This window comes from Callorhinus ursinus, unplaced genomic scaffold (genome assembly GCF_003265705.2).
Source record: "Callorhinus ursinus isolate GAN/ISIS: 27379988/994484 unplaced genomic scaffold, GSC_fseal_2.0 scaffold34, whole genome shotgun sequence".
Lineage (NCBI taxonomy): Eukaryota > Metazoa > Chordata > Mammalia > Carnivora > Otariidae > Callorhinus > Callorhinus ursinus.
The window spans coordinates 14,987,498-15,009,833 of NW_027397096.1; the positions used below are offsets into that span (position 1 = coordinate 14,987,498).

At 44.8% G+C, this 22,336-nt stretch overlaps 1 long non-coding RNA gene across 1 annotated transcript; it reads left to right on the top strand.

Annotated features, from left to right (window-relative positions):
* The first annotated feature begins 16,407 nt into the window (after nucleotides 1-16,407).
* Nucleotides 16,408-21,997, top strand: LOC141370423 (uncharacterized). Its single transcript, XR_012374462.1, has 3 exons — nucleotides 16,408-16,475; nucleotides 18,861-19,037; nucleotides 20,850-21,997. It is a non-coding gene; the product is annotated as an uncharacterized lncRNA (long non-coding RNA).
* The last annotated feature ends 339 nt before the right edge of the window (nucleotides 21,998-22,336 follow it).

Genomic DNA, 22,336 nt, shown 5'->3' on the forward strand with positions numbered 1-22,336 from the left:
TGGGTGTTACTGGAGTGGTTGGGGGTGGGAGGGATGGGGTGGCTGGGTGATAGACATTGGGGAGGGTATGTGCTACGGTGAGCGCTGTGAATTGTGCAAGACTGTTGAATCACAGATCTGTACTTCTGAAACAAATAACGCAACATATTTTAAGAAAAAAGGAAAAGAAGAAGATAACAGGAGAGGAAGAAAAGGGGAGTATGTCAGAGGGGGAGACGAACCATGAAGAGATGATGGACTCTGAAAAACAAACTGAGGGTTCTAGAGGGGAGGCGGGGAGGGGGATGGGTTATCCTGGTGATGGGTATTGAGGAGGGCACGTTCTGCATGGAGCACTGGGTGTTATGAACAAACAATGAATCATGGAACACTGCACCAAAAACTAATGATGTAATATATGGTGATTAACATAACAATAAAAAAAAGAAAAAGAAAAAGAAAATAAATAATCTTCCCCAAGCAAAAGACTTGAACTTCACAGACTTTACATAAGAGAAACATGAATGACCAATAAACATACAAAACGTGGCTCAACCTCTGATTAAAATCATATGAAGATCTCATTACATACATACACGATTGGCAAAATTTAGTCTGATAATTACAACTGCAGAAAGCGTTTAGCAATGGGATCACTCACTACTCATCCACTGCAGGTGGAAGTGAATTTTTCAAAGCACTTTGGGAAAAGTTCATTATCAAGTAAAGTCAAATATGTACATGCCTTAACAACCCAATAATTTGACTCTCAGGTGTAAATCCTAGAGAAGCTTTCCCCAAAATATGTCAGAAGAAATGTAAGGAATAATCAGAGCAGCAATATTGGTAACAGTCAAATGCCCGTTAACACTAGAATATATACAATCACAATGAAATACCCATATAGCATTGAGAAGGAATGGACTACAACTTCACTCATCGACAAAGAAGAATCTCAAAACACAATGTTGAAGCAAAAGATGCCAAACAGAAATGATTGCATAGATTCTGATGTCTATACAGTTAAAAAAAAAAAAAAAGACAAAACTAAACTATATTATTTGGGGATGGATAACTGGTAACACTAGAAAGTAAAACGAGAATAATTATCACAAAACGTTAGGATAATGGGTACCTCTGCTGGGTAGAGGGGATTGCAGTTGGGGAAGGGCACCAATTTTCATTCTTGACCTAGTTGCTGGTCATTTGGGTCTCACCTCATTATTATTCTTTAGCATGTACTTGCACGGTTTTTTGACTCATTTATGTGTATGATACATTTCAAAATAATAAAATAAAATTAACCTAAATTAATAAGCCTAAAATAAAATTAAACTAACCTATGCATACTTTCTTTATAATCAGAGATAATATGATGATTTCAAGGTTTCGTGTGTCCTTATTCATCCATTCACTTATTCCACAGGCATTTCTTACATATTTACTCTGTGCTAGGCATTATACCAGATGCCAAAAATATAGATATTAATTTATGGTTAGGGAGTTTTAATAACAAAAACAGTAATAATTGATGTTATTATTATAACAACTGACATTTAACTGTTTACTATTTGTATTAAGCACTTTACATAGATTACTTGATTTAATCCTTTGACATCCCTGAGTATGGACTACTATTTCCCTGATTTTAAAAATGAGGAAGTGGTGGGGCGGGGCGCCTGGGAGGCTCAGTCGTTAAGCGTCTGCCTTCGGCTCAGGTCATGGTCCCAGGGTCCTGCAATCGAGCCCCGCATCGGGCTCCCTGCTCCGCGGGAAGCCTGCTTCTCCCTCTCCCACTCCCCCTGCTTCTGTTCCCTCTCTCACTGTGTCTCTCTCTCTGTCAAATAAATAAATAAAATCTTTAAAAAAAATGAGGAAGTAGCACAGCAATGTTTAATAACTTGCCCAAGCTGGCAGAGCTCAGAAAAGACAGAGCCAAGATTTGCTCTTAACAAATGGAAGTTTTTCTGCTCAACTTCCAGTCCCTTTCCTCCAAGTGACAACACTCTGTTTTCCTTTCGGGAGTCTCTCCCCTTCTCACATTTGGTCCTGTGGGTCAGTTGGAGCTAACTATCTGGTCCTCAGTTCAAGGACTGAGGAAATAACCATTTATCCTAGTCCAGCCTCCTGGATGCAGTAATAGGTTTAGGCATGAGCCTAAAGAGAGAGAATTTAGAGACTGAGTCCTGAAGCCTTGATTTAAACCCCTGGATCCAGCCATGCCTGAAGCTCGCCCCAATGTCTGGTCTTTTCAGTTACATGAGCCTCAAGGTGGACTTCTAATACTTGCAAAAAGGAGTCCTAGCTAATACAAGGACACATAAAAATAATTCGATAATTATTGTACCAGCTAAGTGATGAAGACTAAAATTAATGTGGGTGTTTAGGATGCACTTAAACATACTCAGGATACATGTAGTGAGGTGTTTTGTTTTGTTTTTTACTTTTTTCCCTGTCCCATCCTAGGTCTGAAGCAAATCTCAGAGAAGATAAATTACTAAGAGAGAAAGTCATGGATTACCCTGATGCTTCCACAGACCAAGCCAGTCATCCTTCACAGGGGAGATGGGGAATGAGGTGTGGGTGTACCCAATGTCATGAAAGATGATCACAAAAGACCAGATCTCAGGGATGACAATCACAAAACAAGAGTAATTTAGGTTCTGGGATACATTTCATCACAGGTTTATGAAGTCCTTGACAGCAAAATTAAATCTGACATCACTCTTTGGGTTGACAAACACTGTTGCAGTCTCCCGATAAAGTGAGCTCAGACACTTGAGGGCTCTCTCCCCCTGAGGGTTAGAGTCACCTTCTTCCATTTGGCTAATGGTACCTCAGTCACCTCCGAAAGTGACTGAGCCTCTAGAAGACCCTTGTCATGAGAGACTAATGCAGCCCTTGGAGAAAATGGAGTTACTTACAGGAGTTCAATCAAGCCATGGGTTCAGATCCATCCTTGGCTTTAACTCCCTGGTATCTCGTCTTCCTCCCCCTCCGCAACCAGGTTCAGAAAGAACTTTACCCTCCTACCTTCCATCTTAAGGGCAGACGTCTGAATCAGCACGTTAAGTCAATTAGACCAGTCACATCCTCTTAAAGGAACATAAAATCTGACATGACGATCATCACAAAAAGTCGTATCTTTTTCTCTCTGTGGGTGAGGACAATTCGCCACTTCCAGGCAGCAGAGGCTTAAGAGCAACATCATTCAGGACAGATGCAAACAGCATCTAAATAACCACGATGTTAGGAAACAGAGTTTCACAAAGCAAGGTGAGGTCATACTTCCCTCCCAGAGATGGAGACCCAAAAAATGTTTTATCTCCTTGATAAATGTGAAGCTGTAATAAAACAGAATTTAGGTCTTTGGTGAATAATTCATGGTTTATCTAAAAGAAAAAATAATGACTTTCATTATATTTCATCTCTTACCAAGTTCTAGAAACTGATTTCCTGGTCTGGAACTTCCAGAAATCCATTGCAGGTTTGCCTGATGATTCTCTCTTGAGGGTTCCTCCCATCACCTCCACCCTCCTCACTAAATTCCCTTTGGCCCCCCAGAGTCACGGGGATGAGAGAAGAAAAGTCAAGGGCAGGAAAGATCTGATCTGACGGTGGTGCCCCTGGGACGGATGCCTGGAGCTGGCAATTCTTTCATGGGCTTCCATGGGGTTCTCCAGGTTCCCCTACAACTGAATCCTTTGACCCAGGTAGTACCGTCTCGTAGGCTAACTGCTTATGGACCCCCTTAGCTGGGTACCTAACAGTATTTCCTCTACCTGTTTCTGCTCAGGTCAGAGCAGGCCGCTCAGTGGGTGTGCCCTTTCCAAATAATCCCACCCTTCCTAGAGTGATTTAGAACTGCAAGCTTTTGGCTTTCACAGTAGTGCACTGATTCCTCAAATGCAGTGATTTCTCTGCTGCCCTGGGCTGCCTCAGCCAGCCGCACGACTTTTCTCTCAAACATGAGTTCAGTTTCCAGTCCCTGGGTCCTTCTCACCGCGAGTAGCCTATACCCAACTTCCAGCGGGTGGTCTGTTCGGAGCTTCTCTCACTAGACCTGCGGTGGGGGGAAACCTGCCTTACTTTTTCTCAAGAGGAGAGTGAGAATCATATCACACCCCAACTCTCTCTAAAGAAATTCCAGTGTCTGGCCTTTTCATCTTCAATCTCCCAGCACCCAACTTTTTTTTCTTTAAATTCAACTATCTTTTTAAACATTGAAAAATTGAAAAAAAAATTGAAATATGCAGATAGCAACATTCACCTTTTTAGTGTAAAGTTCTACGAGTTTTGGCAAATTTATATACTATATTGTAACCATTAAATTCATTATCCCTTAAATTCCCTTCTCCCTTTGCAATCAGCTCCTTCCCTCAGCCCAGGTCCTGGCAACCACTGATCTGTTATCTGTCCCTAAATATTAGCCTTTTCCAGAATGTCATATAAATGGACTCATTCGACACGTAGACTTGGAGTTTGGCTTCTTTCGTTTAATACAGTGTATTCGAGATTCGTCCATGTTGTCCTGAGGATGTCCTAACCTGTTCCTTTTTTACTGCTGAGTAGGCTTGTGTAGTATGGACGCACCAGTATGTTTATCCATTCACTAAGTGGAGGGCTTTGGGTTGTTTCCAGGTGTTGGCAATTATGCATAAAGCCACTATCAGCATTCACGTATGGTTTTTGTGTGAACATACGTTTCCATTTCTCTTGGGTAAATGCCTAGGAGTGGGACTGTGGGATTGTTGGGTCGTATTATAAGAAACTGTCAAACTGGTTTCCACAGTACCTGTACCATTTTGCATTGTCACTAGCACCATGTGGATGTTCCAGCTGCCCTATATCTTTGTCAGCACTTGGTATTGTCAATTTATTTAAAAATGTACCCATTTTAATAGGTGTGTGGTGGTATCTCATAGTTTTAATTTGCGGTCTCAAGAACTAATGATGTTGAGCATCTTTTCATGTGCTTCTTTGCCATCCATATATCATCTTTGATGAAGTGTCAACTCAAATCTTTGCCTATTTTTAAATTGGGTTGTTTTCTTAGTATGGAGTTTTGAGAGTTCTTTATATATTCTGATCAGATATGTTTTGCTAATATCTTCTCCAAGTCTGTGGCTTGTCTTCTCATCCTCTTTTTTTTTTTAACATGTTGCAAATGACTTATTTTTAGTAAGATTGAAATATCATCTGGTAAGGAGTAAGTAGAAGACCTGGAAAATCTTTTCCTCCACCAGCTCATTTCTTTAGATACCATGAGATGACCACTTAAATCTTTGAATTTGTACATCAGTTAAGAATTTGAGACTTGGTAACAATATGATGTTTTTATGTTTTTTTGTGTGTGTGTTTTGATGTTTATGTTTTTCAGTTTTATTGAGCTATAATTGGCATACATCACTGTCTGAGTTTAAGAGGTACAGCATCATGGGTTGACTTATCTACACTGTGAAATGATGACTGCTCTAAGTTTAGTTAGCATCCATTATCTCCTATAGGTACAATTTTTACTTATTTTTTTAAGATTTTATTTATTTATTAGGGAGGGAGAGAGAGAGAGAGAGCAAGTGGGGGGATGGGCAGAGGGAGAGAGAGATTCTCAAGCAGACTCCGTGATGAGGTACAGAGCCCAACACAGGGCTCAATCTCATGACCCTGAGATCATGACCTGAGCTGAAATCAAGAGTCGGATGCTTAACCGACTGAGCCACCCAGGCACCCCAGTACCATTTTTAAAAAGGAAAAAAAAGAAAAAAATTTTCCTTGTGATGAGAATTTTTAGGATATACTCCCTCACCAACCTTCTTATATACCATAGGATTGCTCACTATAGTCATCACAGGACGTTACAACCCTAGTACTTCATTCTCTTAACAGTGTCTTCCAAAGAGCAGAAGTGTTCAATTTTGATGAAGTTGAAGACATCAGCTTTTTCTTTTAAGGATCATGCTTTTAGTTTTGTAACTACAGAATCTTTGCCTAACCTAAGATCACAATGATTTCCTCCTCCATTTTCCACTAGAAGTTTTACAGTATTGGGTTTTACATTGAAAGTAGGTCTATTACCCATTAAGGGTTTTTATATATGGCACAGGGTTTACTTTTGCATATACATGTCTAATAGAAATCGGGCGCCATTTATTGTTGACCCATCTTTTCTCCATCTACTTGCCTGTGCCTTTGCTGGATATCAATTGACCATATATGTATGGGTCTATTTCTGGATTCTCTGTTTGGTTTCATTGATCTGTGTATATCCTTTTGACAAACCACACTGCCTTGGTTACCCTAGTTTTATAGTAAGCCTTGAAATCCAATACTGTGAATCCTCCAATTTTGTTCTTTTTAAAAAATTCTTTTGACTGTTCTAGATGTATTGTCTTTTCATATAAATTTTAGAATCAGTTTGTGAATTTCTCTTTTTTTCAGTAAAGGTTATATTTTTAAGTAATCTCTATACCCCACATGGGGCTTGGACTCATAACCCCAAGATCTAGAGTCACATGGTCTACCAACTGAGCCAGCCAGGTGCCCCCAACTTGTCAATTTCTACAAAAAAAAAAATTCCTGGATTTTGATTGGGATTGCACTGAATCAATAGATCAGTTTGGGAAGAATGGCCATCTTAACAATACTGAGTGTTCTAATCCATGAATCATCCATTTATTTAGGTCTTCTTTTTTATTTCATGAGTGTTTTGTAGTTTTCAGCATAAGATCTTGTACATATTTTATCGGATTTATACTTAAATATGTTGTGTTTTTGGATGCTATTGGAAATAGTACTTAAAAATCCTTAAGTTTCCAACTATTAATTGCTAGTGTATAGGAATACAATTGATTTTGGGGTTTTGATCTTTATCTTGCAATTTTACTAAACTCACTTATTAGCTCTCATAGTTTATTTTGCAGATTCTTTGAGATCGACTATGTATATAATTATGTCATCTTTGAATAAAGAGTTTTATTTCCTCTTTTACAATCTATGACTTCTTTTTTTCTTGCCTTATTGCACTAGCTAGGAACTCCAATAAATGTTGGATAGCAGTGGTGAGAGTGCATAGTCTTGCCTTCTTCCCAATTTTAGGAGTTAGAGTTTCCTTGAAACCTTCTCACCTAAGTGAGAGGGAAACATTCCCTAGCTCTCTCCCAAGGGAAGAGTACAACTCTTACCCACTGACAAGTCTATCCAAAGAAATCTAATTTCAACTTCTGGCCTTGACAGCTTCAGGCTCTGTGTACTTTGAGGGAGGTAGTGGTGGGTAGAGGGTAGAGATCACAACACTGGTTCCAGGATGCCTCCTTGTAAGTCCTGCATATGTGTCCTAGCACCTCACTTTTGGAATGAAGGGGATTCTTGCCATCTATTTTTTTTTTCCTCAGCATTTTGGGTCATCAGCCAAAACTAAGTCATCCTTATCCTGATGGTATTACAACTTTTCTTTTACAAATGAGGGAAGTTAGTCTCAGAGAGTTTAAATAACTTGTTCGAGGTCTTATAGCTAGGAAGTAGCAGGATGAAAACTCAGTTCTGTCAAGTTCAAAGATGGTGTTCTTCCCACTAGGCCTCATCATTACAGACAGAAACATCCAGGCACATTATTGCTCCCCAAATGCGCATATAAAACCAAGAGGGGTAAGGTATTTCAACATTTAATTTAGCCATTGTAGAAGACCATACTTTGGCCAATGGAGGAGGTACTGTTGCATCTATCCTTCAAAATGACCATGGAATGATAATAATTCTATATCCTGAAGCAGGTGCCGAGGTCAGAAGCTGAGAGTCTCTAATTATCAACACTGGTCCCCTCAGGCCTTCCTTGAATAATCCAGGCAGGCAATCAGGACTGACAATATGGACTGTTTTAGTCAAGAAATTTGACCATATGTCTCTAGGTCAAGGAATCCAAAGCCAATTTGCCTCCACGACCACTTCAGAAAACCCAGACCCTTCCTGAAGATCACTTCTTGCTGATGAGAGGTAGACAGGCCCTAGGCAAAAGTTTAGGATTGAAGCCGATACCACTAAAGTTACAAACTGAAAGAAATAACACCATTGGCATTAATAATCCTTAGGCTGGTGAAGAAAACTTTCCTGTAAGTGTTACAAAAAATAGATTTTTCTGGGAACTAAAATGTTTAAGTTAAAAGTAGGGGTCTCAGCAATTCCACTCCTTGGTATATAAACAAAATAACTGAAAACAGGAGTTCAAAAAAAAGCAATACAATAACTTGTACATTAATGTTTATAACTTCATTATTCACAATAGTCAAAATGTGGAAACAACCTAAATGTCTGAAACCGATGAATGATAAAGAAAATGTGGTATATCCATACAATGGAATATTATTCAGCCAACCATAAAATGTAATGAGCTACTGATACCTGCTACAATGTGGATAGAGCTTGGAGACATTATGCTAAGTGAAGAAAAAAAAAAAACAGATACAAAAGGTCACATATTATATGATTCCATTTACATGAAATACCCAGAGTAGTCATATCCATAGAGATAGGAAGTAAATGTGTGGTTGCCAGGAGATGGGAGGAGGGGGGAATGGGGAGTGACTGCTTAATAATTATAGGGTTTTCTTCTAAGATAATAAAAATGCTCTGGAACTACATAATGGAGATGGCGGTACAACTCTGTGAATGTACTAAATGCTGCTGAATTGTACACTGTAAAATAGTTAAAATGGTAACTTTTATGTTATATGTATTTTACCATAATAAAAAAAGAGGGGTCTTTGCTAAAGAGTCAGGGTATGACCGCCTAGCCAGATCACTTCCTGAAAAATGCCTCTTGCCCAATTAAGTCCTTTGTCATATCCTACGTGGATTATCACACTGGCCTCCTACCTGGCTTCCTCGCCCTGGTGTTACCTATCTCCTCTCCATCTTCTACAGACTACAACATTGAAATGAGCATGACTTTCTTTTGTTCAAAATCCTTCAACCGTTCCTAAACTCCTACTGCAGAAAAACCACATTCCTTCACACAGCCCCCAAAGTCACTTCAGGATGGGGCACCGATCACTTGGTTTCCTGTGTCTCCTTCATGGTGGGTGCACCCTGAGCTGGCAGGGACCACAACGGTCTCACACCTTGTAGCGTCCCCAGCACATGGCACGATCTTTGGTGCACAGGAGTTATCCAGTGAATATTTGTTGAGTGAATTGATCAGGCTTCAGCCTACCTGTCTGGCTCTAGCTCTTGCTCTCTCCTCAAATACCCTGTATTCTAGCCAAACCGACCTGTGCATGGGAAGCCTTGGACACGTTGGTCTCTCCATTGGGTATGTTTTCTGCCCCATCTGTCAATCTGGGCAAGCTCCGATTCACCCTTGAAGATGCAGTCCAAGTGTGCACATTCTTCTGTGGCCCTCAGTCACTCGTTCCTCCGGGTTCCCGCCGCATCTCACACGGTGCTTTGTGGCAGCACTTAGCACATGTCCTGGGATCATTTATTTACATCCCTGGCTCTCCTACTGGACCGTGGGGACTGAGTAGCTCCTCTTACCCCTCCCCCAGCCCCCATGTGTGATATTGGGGGACGAAACAAAAAAGTAACCAAATAATTTGTCTTGAAGGAGCAACCTGGGAAATTTTTTGTGCACAGGAGGAAACTATCTGAATTAAATTAGAGATTGAGAGCAGCTCACTGAATCTCTGAGTCATTCTATTTACTTGGCTGTGGTGAAAGAACAGAGGTAGAGAAGGAGTCAGAAATTGAAGCAAGTGGGAAGGGCGGGAAATTGTAACGACATAATGGACATATCACCTTCACCCAGCACCTCTCCGCCGGAAGGACGCTGCCCTGTACTCACTGAACTGCTCAGACAGTGAGTCTTACCCGCATCCCCGAGAAAGTCAGAGGTGCTCCGTCCCGTGCGAGGGGAACCTCCCATCCGGCCTGAGAGACTGCAGACCCACCTGACAATGAAAATTCCAGTTTCCTCCACCTCCCCGCCCCTGGGTCACTTCATCCCCTTTTGCCCACTCACGTCAGCAGGAATATTCCATTATGACTCTTCCTAATAATGTAGGTCTTTTCCGTTTGGTCGAAATGTGCTGTGCGGTCTGTGCCCTATTCAGCTCCCCATGTTCCACGGCCCTTCGGGTTAACGTGGCCCTGCTTTCCCCAGGGAGCAGGAGAGGGGGGCCCCCAGGAGAGCTAGGCTGTGCCGCCAGACGCTGGGAGAGCACCCCGCTTTCCTTTTCTTTTCTCTTTCAGACCATGAGGCACTTTGAACCCTGGACTTCAAGGGTCAAGAGGGGAAAGGAAGGGAGAAATCTAGGAACAGGTGGAGCTTCCCAAAACAGAAGGGAAAGGAACTGAGGCTGTTTGGTGCATCTAAGTGACCTCACTTAATTCTGTCTTTGCTATGAGACAGCACTATTGCCGTTGACAGGTGAGAAAATGGAGATGAAGCCACTTTCCCAGATCCCCCTCCCCCCCTCGTTAGTGCCAGGGCCAATGTCCAACCAGATGTGTCCACCCCAGCATCTGGGCTCTCTCCTTCCTCCTCACCCGTTTGCCTCTGGCTGTGGGAGCAGGCTGCCCAGCGGGCTGACGGGAAGGACAGCAGACACTGAGGCTGTCCAAAGGGACGGGTGAGCATAGGTCTGAGCAAGGCTCACGTCCCAAGTCCCAAGGGTCCAGTGCGGCCATGGGAGTGCCTGGTGCTCCTCACCTCAGGCTACCTACTATCCATCAGGCCTGGGTGTTTTGGGTTTGTTTTTGTTGTTGTTGTTGTTGTTGTTTAATTTTTGTTTAGAGAGAGACAGTATGAGTTGGCGGGGGGACAAAGGCAGGGGCAGAAGGGGGGAGAGAGAGAGAGAATCTAAAGCAGGCTCCACGCTCAGCACAGAGCCCGATGTGGGGCTCATTCTCACCATCCTGAAATCATGACCTGAGCCGAAATCAAGAGTCGGATGCTTAACACACTCCAGTGGGGGTTGGGAACACCCCCGTCAGGGAACCCAGACACACGGAAAAGAGACGGAGACAGTATCTCCGGCATCCCCGGGGGCCGTTGCTCCCTCCATCCATCTAGCTTCAGTGAAGCTTCATGAAGCTCAGTGGCATCTGAGGAGGACTGTTTTTCATGTTCCCACTTACCATTTTGGTGTCTCTGCTTTGCTGGTGCTGTAAACACACACACACTTGGCCTACAGGAATGTGGGGCTGGCGGGTCACAGCGCAGGGCCCATGCGCACAAAGCCGCCGATCGAATTTCTGTATTCCCCCGTTCACACAGCAAACATTTCGGGAGCTACTATGGGCTACGTACGGGGTATAATCAGATAAGTAAAACCAAATCCCTGACAGAAGGGAGGCCACAGGTAGCCAGGAAGCACATGTGTACGTGAATAATTGTAGCACAAGGGATCAGTGACCTTGAAGGTGTGTCTGAGGCAGCCTGGGAGCAATGTGTCCCTCGAAGACGGGGGTAAGAGAAAACATCACAGAGGAGAGGGCATGTTCCTGGGCCAGCAGGGATAACAGGAATTTGCCAGATGGAAAAGAATGGGAAGGGGTTTGCAGACAGAGCAAGCAACAGAAGGAAAACAACAGAGGCGAGGAACTGAGTGACACGTTTGGAGAACAATGGGGAGCTCGGAGAGTGGGGTAGGGGGGTGTCGGGAGCGGTGCAGGGCCTCGGTCAGCCCCCGGAACTAAATGTCCAGCACGCCTGATGGTGCAGCAAGGGTTAAGACACAGAGCTAAGAACAGTGGCAAAGAAAGAAAATAAGTTTTCTTTTTTTTTCAGTAGGCTTCACACCCCACGTGGGGCTTGAACTCATGACCCCGAGATCAAGAGTCGCATACTCTGACTGACTGAGCCAGCCAGGCGCCCCATAGAAAGAAAAGGTTGTTATCGTAATAAGGTGAACCCCTGTGTTCTGAGGGGCCCCCTCTGTGAGGTCCGGATGGACGTGAGGGAGCAGCCCGGGTTTCTGCCATCACCCATGCCGATTCGCCTTTCTCCTTTGCACTGCTCACCTGTGGGTTAAAGAGTAAAACCAAAGGAAAGTAAGCTAACGGGGTCAGAGCGACTATTCTTCCCAAGCCTTTAACCTGGGCTAACCTCTCTTTCTGGCCTGTGTAGATGACAATACCAGTGCTCTGCCCTTTGGGACATTTCTGAGGTGCGACCTCCACTCCCCTCTGTGGGGTCAGGCTGATGCACGGCCCGCAGAGCCCAGTGTGCCCTTGAGCCTGGCTCAGCCTCCTCCCCTGTCCTGGCCTGCCTCCACCTCGCCTACGCTTCCTACTCTCCTCCGAGCATACAAGTCTCCCCTGGGAGCGCTTCTTTAAATAAATTACTTGCCCATACATCCTCATCTTAAGATCTGCTTCCTGGGGACTTGACCTAAGACATTTAGCTTCCAGAGCATGGGAGAGAAGGCTGCAGCTGTGGCTAGGGCCAGCCGGGGACCCAGGACAACATTCTTGTAGCACCGCCAGATTTAACAAATAAAAGCTTAAATTTCAGATAAACAGAATGCCCAGCTAATTTGAGTTTCACATAAACAACAAATAAGTTTTTAGGAAAAGTATGTCCCATGCAGCATGGGGGGTATACTTACACTAAGAAGTCACTCATTGTTTATCTGAAATTCAAATGTAACCAGGCATTCTATCTTTTATATGGTAATCTTAGGAAGGGCCCTACATACTTTTGCCTTCATGGGCCTCTTCATTTATGATATTTAAAAAACTTCTATTTATGACTGAATGGATATAAAGATGAATAAAAGTCAGGTTGGATTCATTATCATATATTCATTATTATTATACTCAGTTTTTCCTACTTTAAAGTAAATTAAAGCATGTTCTCAGGCCCCTAAAAGTATCATGGGCTCCCGGCACTATACATACGAGGCCTAATGGAGAAGTCATCCTGTTACCAGCTTAGGAAGAGTCTTGAGTGCCATGATTGGACGTGACTGGACTTTTCTTCATCAACCATTGTTCAACTAGGAACTCTGTGATTAGACTGTGTTGACTCTGTGTTAGCCCTAGTTGAGACTGTGAAGAAAAGGCCAAAGAATGGAATTTTTGGACAGGAGAGAAGCTGATCACCATGACTGAGGTCGACATCAATACGACCTCCGTAAGAACCGCTGGTAAGCTCATTAGTTCAAGGGTCTACATGCTACAACGCCCCCCAGGTCTACATCTGTAAAGGCGTGGCCTGGGCACAGGGCGGGTGGCGCAATGGGCTCATCTGAAGGGGTCAGAACCACTGTTGGGTCAACCCCCTCCCTATGAGAGCAAGGAGGGCACCATCACTCAAAAAACTATGGCTTGGGTCCCCATCAGGCAAAGCACCGAGAGATGTTCCAAGCCAGAGTATAACCTGTTCTTGTAAACAAAGCTTTATTGAACACAGTCGTGCCTATTCAGTTCCATGTTGTTTCTGACTGCCTTTGTGCAGCCTTGAGTAGTTGTGATGGAGACCAAATGTCCCACAAACCCTAAAGTATTTGCTATCTGGCCCTTCACAGAAAAAGTTGGCGAACACTGCTCCAGGCTGTGGGGGAGAATCGCAGGGGATTTGGTGAAAAACTGGTATTTCCTAGTATGTGAAAACTGAAAAGAAAGCCCCGCCCATCAGTCTTCGGCGGCTGCGCAGAGTGTCCCCCCCTTGCCCTCGCCCAGGAATTGAAACAAAAACTCTACACGTTGTCTCCAAGCGGACGGAAATGGCTTATCTCTTTGGTTATTGGGTAAATACAGAAGAGATACTTGTCCAGATGGTGTTGATAAATCTAAACTAGAAGCCCACCCCGCAAAGAGCAGGGGGAGCCACGCAGGGTTAGGGAGAGGAGGAAGAGAGAGATTTGGGGAGAAGGGGGGAGATGCTAGTCAGAAATTCCTGCTTGCCCTTTTGCAATCACTTAAATAATCTGTGGTGCTCGATGGGTACCTTACCTGACCTAATTAAAAATCGGATTGCTATTTTAACTGAGAAAAATAGTACTTTGAACTGTTTTAGGAAGAAGAAAAGAATAAACATTATCAAGACCATCTCTTAGAAGATTAGGACAAAGAAAAATCCAGGAGGAGAGGCTTCAAAGCTGTTTTTGTTTTCCCTGGCTTTGAAATACTTAGTCCTGATAATTTTATCTTCCTCGAAATATAGCAAAGAAAGTCTGTTTACTACTCCCAGGCAATTCCATACATAAATTAAAACACACACACACACACACACAAAGCACTTTAAACGAACCTTTCTGTGAGTGTCAAATCCATCATTTCTCTTCCTGTGGCGAGGGCTTTATGCCACTGATCAATGCAATTCGAAAGTTTTGGAGGTGATTTTGTTTTTCATACCTTGCTATTTGATGAGTTTTCAGATGGCCATCTAAAGCACAGCTTACATGCTGTCCCTCACGGATCTCAGGGAGGCTTCAGATAAGCTGACATGGTGAGAGATGGTTAGCAGAGATAGAAATATATTTTATCTAGTTTCTTAAGTCAGCTTTTAAAGTTAGTTCAAAGAACACACTACTTAGTGATTCATGAAAAATCTTTTTTTTTTAACCCTGAGAATAATATTTTCACTTCTCATCCTCCCATTTAGGAGGAGAGTTGCTTTAGGAACCATCATCCTTCCCATAAGAAAAGGCTTTCTAGGCACAAATATGCCACGAAAAGCACATGGACAGATAAGCTGATTCCCCTTGAACTGTATTTTGAATGTCTTGGTTTTTAAAAATGGGATAAGATATTCCATTATCCCTAATTAGAATTTTTTTTGGACAGCCAGATAGAAAGTAAGTTATTCTGTGGCCATAAAAGTAACCTACTCTTGGCAGGACGTGCATTTTAAAATAATTTTGTATATAATACGCTCTTTTTTTCTTTCAACAAATCATCTATTAAGCACCCTGTATGGGCCAGACCCCATTGCCAAACTTAACAATAGAGATATTAAGGATGTGGTCCTCACCATTAATTGCTCACAGCCCAGCAGGAAGATGGACACAGAAAAAAATAATTGCCGTACAATGCAGCGAGCGTGTCCATAGACCTTCACCCTGAAGTCGCCTGTTTTACCGATGGCGTGCATCAACGACATTGATTGGTTGTCTCGTTGACTGATGGATACCCAAGCCTCATTCCTAAAAGGGACATTATCAATATGGCTAATCAAATGGTATAGCAAAAGAGCAAATGGACAGATTAAGTAGACCTTAGCTACATCTCCTACTTTCTGCCAAGGAGGATAAATTTCTATCTCAACCCTTCCATGAAGAGCAGATACAGTGCATTGATAGAGCTGTGATAGCTTCCTTTTCCAGGCACAGATATTAGATAGCTTGTCTTTACCCCACCACCACTACCTTTAAAATATATATATATATATAAAATCAGGGAGCCAATACATGGGGGGAAACATTATTGTTACGTAATATTTGGGAGTGGGGTTGGGGGAAGGAATAGGGGAGATGCTGACAGGGCTCCTGGCCCCCAGAGGCTGCAAGAGAAATATTCGCATGCACAGTTCAGACATGACTGAGTTCCCATGATCCCTATCCGCATCAGTTAGGATGCTTTGGGCTATAAGTAACTGAATATTCAATTAATGTGGCTTAAACAGGAGGGTTTATCTTCACTACATAACAGTAAATCCAGAGGCACTGGTTCCAAGCGAGGGACAAGGGTGGTATTCAAAACACTTGACAGTCGGTCTCACACAGCGCTGACAGATCAGGACCAGTGGCCGACCAGACAGCTCAGCGACACACAGCGCTGCTGCCTCTGTCCGTCCGCGGAATCCTGTCCCTGGCTCCACGTTGCTTCCACAGCTCAGCGATGTCAGAACTTAGGTCAGCTTGAAAAGATTCTCTTGGCCTTGCCTTTGCGGTGAGCTGCTGAGTGCCATGCCCCAAAACATCACTGCAACACCTAACAACGAAGCCTAACAGCACGAAGGAGAGAGTGAAGGTTTACCTCGGTGCAGCTCTCTTTTTATGAGGGGGAAATCTCTCCCAGAAGCCCTCAGTGGATTTCCTCTTAAGTACGATTGGCCAGAAGCTGGGTCACATGTCCATCCTTAAACCCAATCACTAGCACAGGAATGAGGGTGTGCCGAGGTTGGCTTGGACCAATCATCATTCATTCTCTGGGGCTGGGGCGAGCTTGCCGCCTTGCCAAAACACGTAGCTTTTGCTACCTGTACTAGAACCAAAGTCATGTGCCGTTGGCATGGAAGAAAGCACAGTGGGGAGGGGGGCAGCAAGGAACAGCTTTTGTCAGGCAACCAGCAGTATCTGCTACATCACCCTTTTGGTGAGAAGCAGGTTTCCATTTTCCCAATACGATCACCATAGGGTGGAGGTGGGGTGATCGGAGAATCTGATCACCCCACCAGTGCTGCTCCTTTTCTCTCAGAGATGGAGCCATCATCAGCCTGTGCGGGTGGCCCTAGAGATCTTCAAGGTCATAATTTAAGACCAACTCATACATACAAGGTAAGTGATGGAGCGCTCTGATCTCACTAACTGTGGACAGGACGCTGTGCTTCACTACTGTCCTTGGTAGGTCACATCTGTGGCCTAGATTTACGAAGCTTGATTTATAGCCCTTCGACCGCAAGCCTTAGGTTACTCCTCCTACCTCTTCCATGTGTGGAGGGTCTAGGAGGTCAGCAAAAACCTATCCAACTACAGAGCAGACATTCTGTGATTGGGTGTTTCCAAAAAACAATGCTTAGTGAGTTCAAACCTTGTTTCAAAAAGAAATATTCATGAAAAAACAATGCCCTGATTTTATGGTCTCCCTTTCTGTAAAATGCAGGAAGTGCTCAGGTAGGTACTGAGAGAAAAAACCATAGGCGATATTTTGAATGTGGGACACCCTTTGGCCCTGCAATTGCTTGCTTAGGGAGATAGACCCATGGAGGTCAGGGCTGTGGTCTGATTACTCTGCGGGTCTACTCACTTCACACAGTGATGGCTTGGGTTCCAGGTCACATGGCACACCCATGGCCTGGGTCAGTCGTCTCACAAATACAGCCAATCCCTCTGCATAGGCTGATTACAAATAATGTCCCTAATTCTCCATCTGCCTGGATCTTTGCCATTGATAACAGACTTCACAGCTCCTCCAATCGAGATGGGGTTGACTTCCCCAATCCTTGAATCCAGGCTGACCACATGATTTGCTTTGGCTGATGGAACTTAGTAAGTGACACTGAGATAGTTCTTCAAAGCCTCTCATACTTCTTCTAATTCTCTGGGAACCCTGCACCACCCAGAGAACAAACCTGGGCTGGCCTAGTGGATTCTGAGAGACTCATGACTCAGTCACCCCCGTTGCTATGGCCAACAACTAGCCAAACACCTAACATAGGAGTGAAGCCATCCTGGACCAGCCGGTCTCCAGCCATCTCACCAGCTGAGAAGAGAGAAAAGGGCATGAGCAAGCCAAGCCATGATCCATCCTCACTGAGGCCATACCAGAGAACCATAGTTTTTCTATAGACTTGTGAGGAATAACTAACACTATTGTTTCGGGGTGGTTACACCACAGTCATTCACTCATACCCCGTCCACTATAGAGGTGACTTGAGGCTCTTCCCCACCCATCCTCCCTTTGGGAAAAAGTGCTTTAAATACCAGGGAGGGGGATTTACCATCTCCTCTGTTACAGGACAGCATGTGGTGAGGAGTCCTGCTAAAAGTTTTGCTGGTGATATTGGGGTTGCTTATGCCTTTATGAAACCCACAAGCTCTAAAGACATCCATGCCGTCAACCTGGAGTAACTTCTCAGGGCCAGTGAGCACCATTCTGCTAAATCTATTCATAGCTATCTGATAGGGTCAAAGGCTGAACGTGAAGAGATTAATCCTGGAGTTCAGTGAAACCAGGTTCACTCTTCTAGAGTTCTGGGATCCATCTTGGTGCCATGATTCTAGATACCTCTTAGCATCTGACTTTATAAGCCATCTCAGAAATCATGATCCAAGTCCAAACCACCATATGAGGGCCCCTCCCAGCCTGGGGCACCCACCTCTCTCATGGGTGAGCTAATAACAGTCCCTTCTCCTCCATGCAGATAGCAACCCAAACACTCCAAAAGAGTTATCACCTCTGTGGAGCACTGGGTGTTATGAACAAACAATGAATCATGGAACACTGCACCAAAAACTAATGATGTAATATATGGTGATTAACATAACAATAAAAAAATTTAAAAAAAAAAAAGAGTTATCACCTCTGGTGCTTCAACACCGTTCTTGGCACACTCTTATTTTACCCCTTCCAGCCCAGCAAGTTTTTCTCCCTAGTCCCTATAGTGGGCCTGTGCCCAGGCTGGAGGCAGGGGATAGTCTCTAACTTGTCCAGCTCAGAACGGGCATGAAGGTCAGAAAGATCCTTGATCAGAAAAGTCCCTGAAGAGGAGCAGGAGGTAATAAATCAGCTTGGAGAAGCAGAGCTTTTGAGTGTGCTTTGGTCCAAACCAACTTTTTTCATCATTAAATATGCCCCAAATTACAGCCCAGAGATCCAGAAATCAACTTACGTAAAAACTCAGGTAGGGAAAATGTCAAGATAAAAACAAATGATCTCGTCTATGGAAATGTTAATGCTTTTTCCCTGCTATTCCCCCCCCCACCCCCCATCAAACGGAAACTTGCACAGTGTTCTTGCTCAAGTTCAGAATCAAGTTCAAGGAGCTCCTTCTCTCTTCTGCAATGGGTTGCCACCTCCCGTCCCCCGCCCCCACCAAAGTCCTGTGTAAAAAAATCTGTGAGGGGACCCTGAATGGTTAGGTTTATGCCATTGTGAGGTTTTTGGATGATTTTTTTTCCCCTCATGAAAGGCGCCCTTGACGAAGTTTTGTCCTCTCCCAGGGAGACGGCTGGGGATGGCCTGAGTTTCCTGAAGGAGGCAGCCATTCTGCAAAACTCAGAAGTGTGAAGCGGGAGGGTCAGTGAGCCCCAGGCTCCTGGATAACAGGGACCCTGTTCTGCTAGCTACAGACCCCTGAGATCTGAGTCTAGCAAGAAGCCAAGAATTACTGCACAAAGGTGAGCCCTCTGAGGATAACCTCCCTCTAAACTCAGAAAACTGATTATTCAGGCCTCTAATTCAGAGAGTAGGGGGTGCTTGAATTAAACGTTCATTTTTATGCCCAGTTTGGCAATGGGAGTTGGGCACCAACAGTTAAGTTTTTTATCTTTTTTTAAAAAGCATGGAAAGTTTGGGGGGGCGGAGGATCCTTATCTTGTGATAAGTCAGTCAGACTCCAAGGGTAACCATCAGAAACTTAGAACCAGGTGTCACTCCAGCAAAGAATGGAACTGGGTGAGAAAACCCTATGCTGGTGCTCTTCGCTTGTGAGGCTAGGGAGACTGTTCCTGTCTTGCGAGGCAGCTGCTTGCAGGAAAATGAGCAAGGGATTGAGTCCTGGGTCTGAAATCTGCCTCTGCTCTCCCGACTGGCTGTGCAGTTCTGGGAAGGCGACCTAATCTCTCTATGTCCCCATCATCACTTTCTCGGAAAATAGGGGCAATTATAAGCCCAGCATGGTGATTACATAGTTAGAGGGCATGATGCATTGTTGAGTAAGATCAATTTTAAGAACAAACACCAATAACTAGGATTATGTTTGAGCATTGTAGTTGTCCGAATAGACTGGGTTATGTGTGTTAACAAGTGACTCCAAAATCTCAGGGGCTCACAAGATGTAGTTCTAGCTTAAACAGCTGGTCCATTGTGGGGGCTAAGGCTCTGCTCCATTTGCACTTCACCTTGGGACCTGGACGATGAAAGTGTCTCCTCGTGGGTTCGTGGCAGAGGAAAAGGGAATATGATGGAATGACACAGTGGCTCTCACGGCTTCTCTTAGAAGTGGCACAGGTCACTTCTGCCAAGTCTTCACTGGCCAAAGCTAGTCATGTGGCCGAGCCTGTCCTCAATAAAATGGGAATGTTCCATGCTCCCACAGGGATAGAGAGGAAATGTTTGAACAGCATAATCCATCATTGCTGCCTGTAACAGAAAATCCCAAATACCGGAGGCAGATTCAGAGGCTGTTCCTTTCTTGTAAAATAAACCCCAAAGTAGGTGGTCGTGGGTGCACATGGAGGCTCTTTAGTCACTGGGGACCCATACCGTCTATATGCGGCTTCTGTTGTCCTTAGCTGGCCTGTTATTTTCAAATGATAGTAGAGAAATGTGTGCTCTTTTAGAAATGGGAGGAAAGGAAGGGTTCCCCTATTTAACTATTGTGCTTTCCTAAATGGGGCTGTGCCCAGCATTCCGGACCCACCGCCCGCTGCTGCCTTGGGGACCCCCCCCGACCCTCCCCCCGGCCACAGAGAGACGAGTGCCCTTTAGGAAAGCATATTAGGACTCCTTAGCTGAGCGAGTGGGAAACAGAATAAACAGGAACCTGACCCACCCAGTCGAAGTTGGGGAATAGAAAATGAGGAGACACCAACGTGAACATGAAATTGAAACGCTAAAAGCACACACAGGGACTCTGGTGCCAAACAGGTCCATGGCGAGAGGATGGAGAAGAAGCTGGCACGCTCAGGAGGGACCTGTACCACGAGCCCCATTGCACCTTCATGGTCCCAGTGAGTGAGATCTGGGAGCCACTCCATCGTACTTCCTGAGGCCTCTGGTGGATTCATTTGTGGTTTTGTCAGTCTCTTTCGAGTATTTTTCACAGATGGGGCAGGGAGCCATGCACTCTGGGTTTTGTACATCTGCACATATTTTGTCTTGTGCTTCTCCACTGTCTTCTTAAGGTGCATGTCAGTGTTTGGCCAACACTGATGCCTGTCTCGGTTTTGCTCGACACAAATTCCATTGGTTGTGCTTGATCTCCCCAGGAGGACCCAAGGACCCAGACAACCCATCCAGCTCTGGTCCAGCCTCTTGCCATCACATGTAGACAGCAGCCCGGGAATCCTCTATGTCAGGATGGCCAGGCTCTCTTGGGGGCCTGCCTCACCCTAGCCTCTCTGAGGCTGATCACCTGCCGCTCACCCAGTCCTCTTGCACTTCTCCCAAAGCCCAGAGCCTCGCCACCTCTCTGGGCCATCCCAGTTTAGAATGCAGATGGACAGGGGTTGGGCATGGCCAGGGGAGATAGCCTTGTTCGGTTGCCATGTCTGCAAGAGACAGTTTTGAACAAGCAAGTGTTTTGTCCCTTCAAGGTGCACATAGATATGGCAGGGCCCAAATGTCCTGTGGCCTCTATGAAGAGATGAATTGATAACTGTTCTCACTTCTTGAGGCAGCTTACTAAGAAACCAAATTGCCACCCCAAGGCTGGGCTGGCCAGCTCCCTAGACACCAGCCCCAAGCCTGGGCCTCTGAGTTCAGGCTCTGGGGGTTCCTTCCCCTTCTTCGGAAAGTATGATCAGTAAAGGTGATTTCACGGCCCACCAGGACAGTGCCAGCTCAGTCTGGAGAGCAGGCCTGCCCTGGGTGGGCCCTCTTGTGGCCCTCAGCCTCTAGTGGCAACGCGTGAAGGGGTTTACTGTCTTGGGGGATCAGGGCAGAAACTGGAACCACCTTTCTAAATGGCCTGACACAGCAGGCCTGGTTGCACAGGCCTGACGGGGCACACACGTGGTCAACGAGCAAGGGGGACCTTCTCATTTCAGTCCCCACACGTAGGATTGTGTGTTATTTCTAGAAGGATTACGCAGGCAGCCCTGTCCCGCGGTATTGGCTTTCAGTGCCACGCTCAATGAAGTAGAAAACCTAAAAGGATCCCACAGATGCAGTACCACTCCAACTCCATGTAGACTCTGGGCCATCCTTTGAATGCCAGCTCTGAAAGTCATGGCGAAATGGGCCTTAGAAGCCCAGCACTAACCCAGTTAAACCATTATGGAACTGTAGGTTCAAATCTCAATCAACTCCCCTTCCCGCCATATAATATCATTAGAGCACATTTTTGCTAGACCAATCCTCGGATATTATGCCTTAATCCTAACCCAAAGTCTCTGCTTGCCTAGAAATGTCACAAGGCAGGAGGGCTCCACATGCTTCCCACTAGTCTTCTTTCAGATAAACAGTTGATTGTTCCTGGGTCCCCTGCTTCTCTGCCTCCCATCAGAAAGAAGCCCAGGATTCTCTCACTCTGAACCTTTTCCAGAAAATGAGGCTGGAACTCCCTGGCAAGGGAAAGCTGAACTCTGCAGGAGGATGGATACACCAGCACACAGACACCTGCTGCAAGGTGAGCATGGTGGAGGTGAAGTGGACTGTGTGTGAGGTCAAGGTCTCCATGTTGCCTCACTAACCACCACAGACAGTGGTTTAGAGCAACACACCGTTAGCTCACGGGGGCCCATGGGCCAGGAGT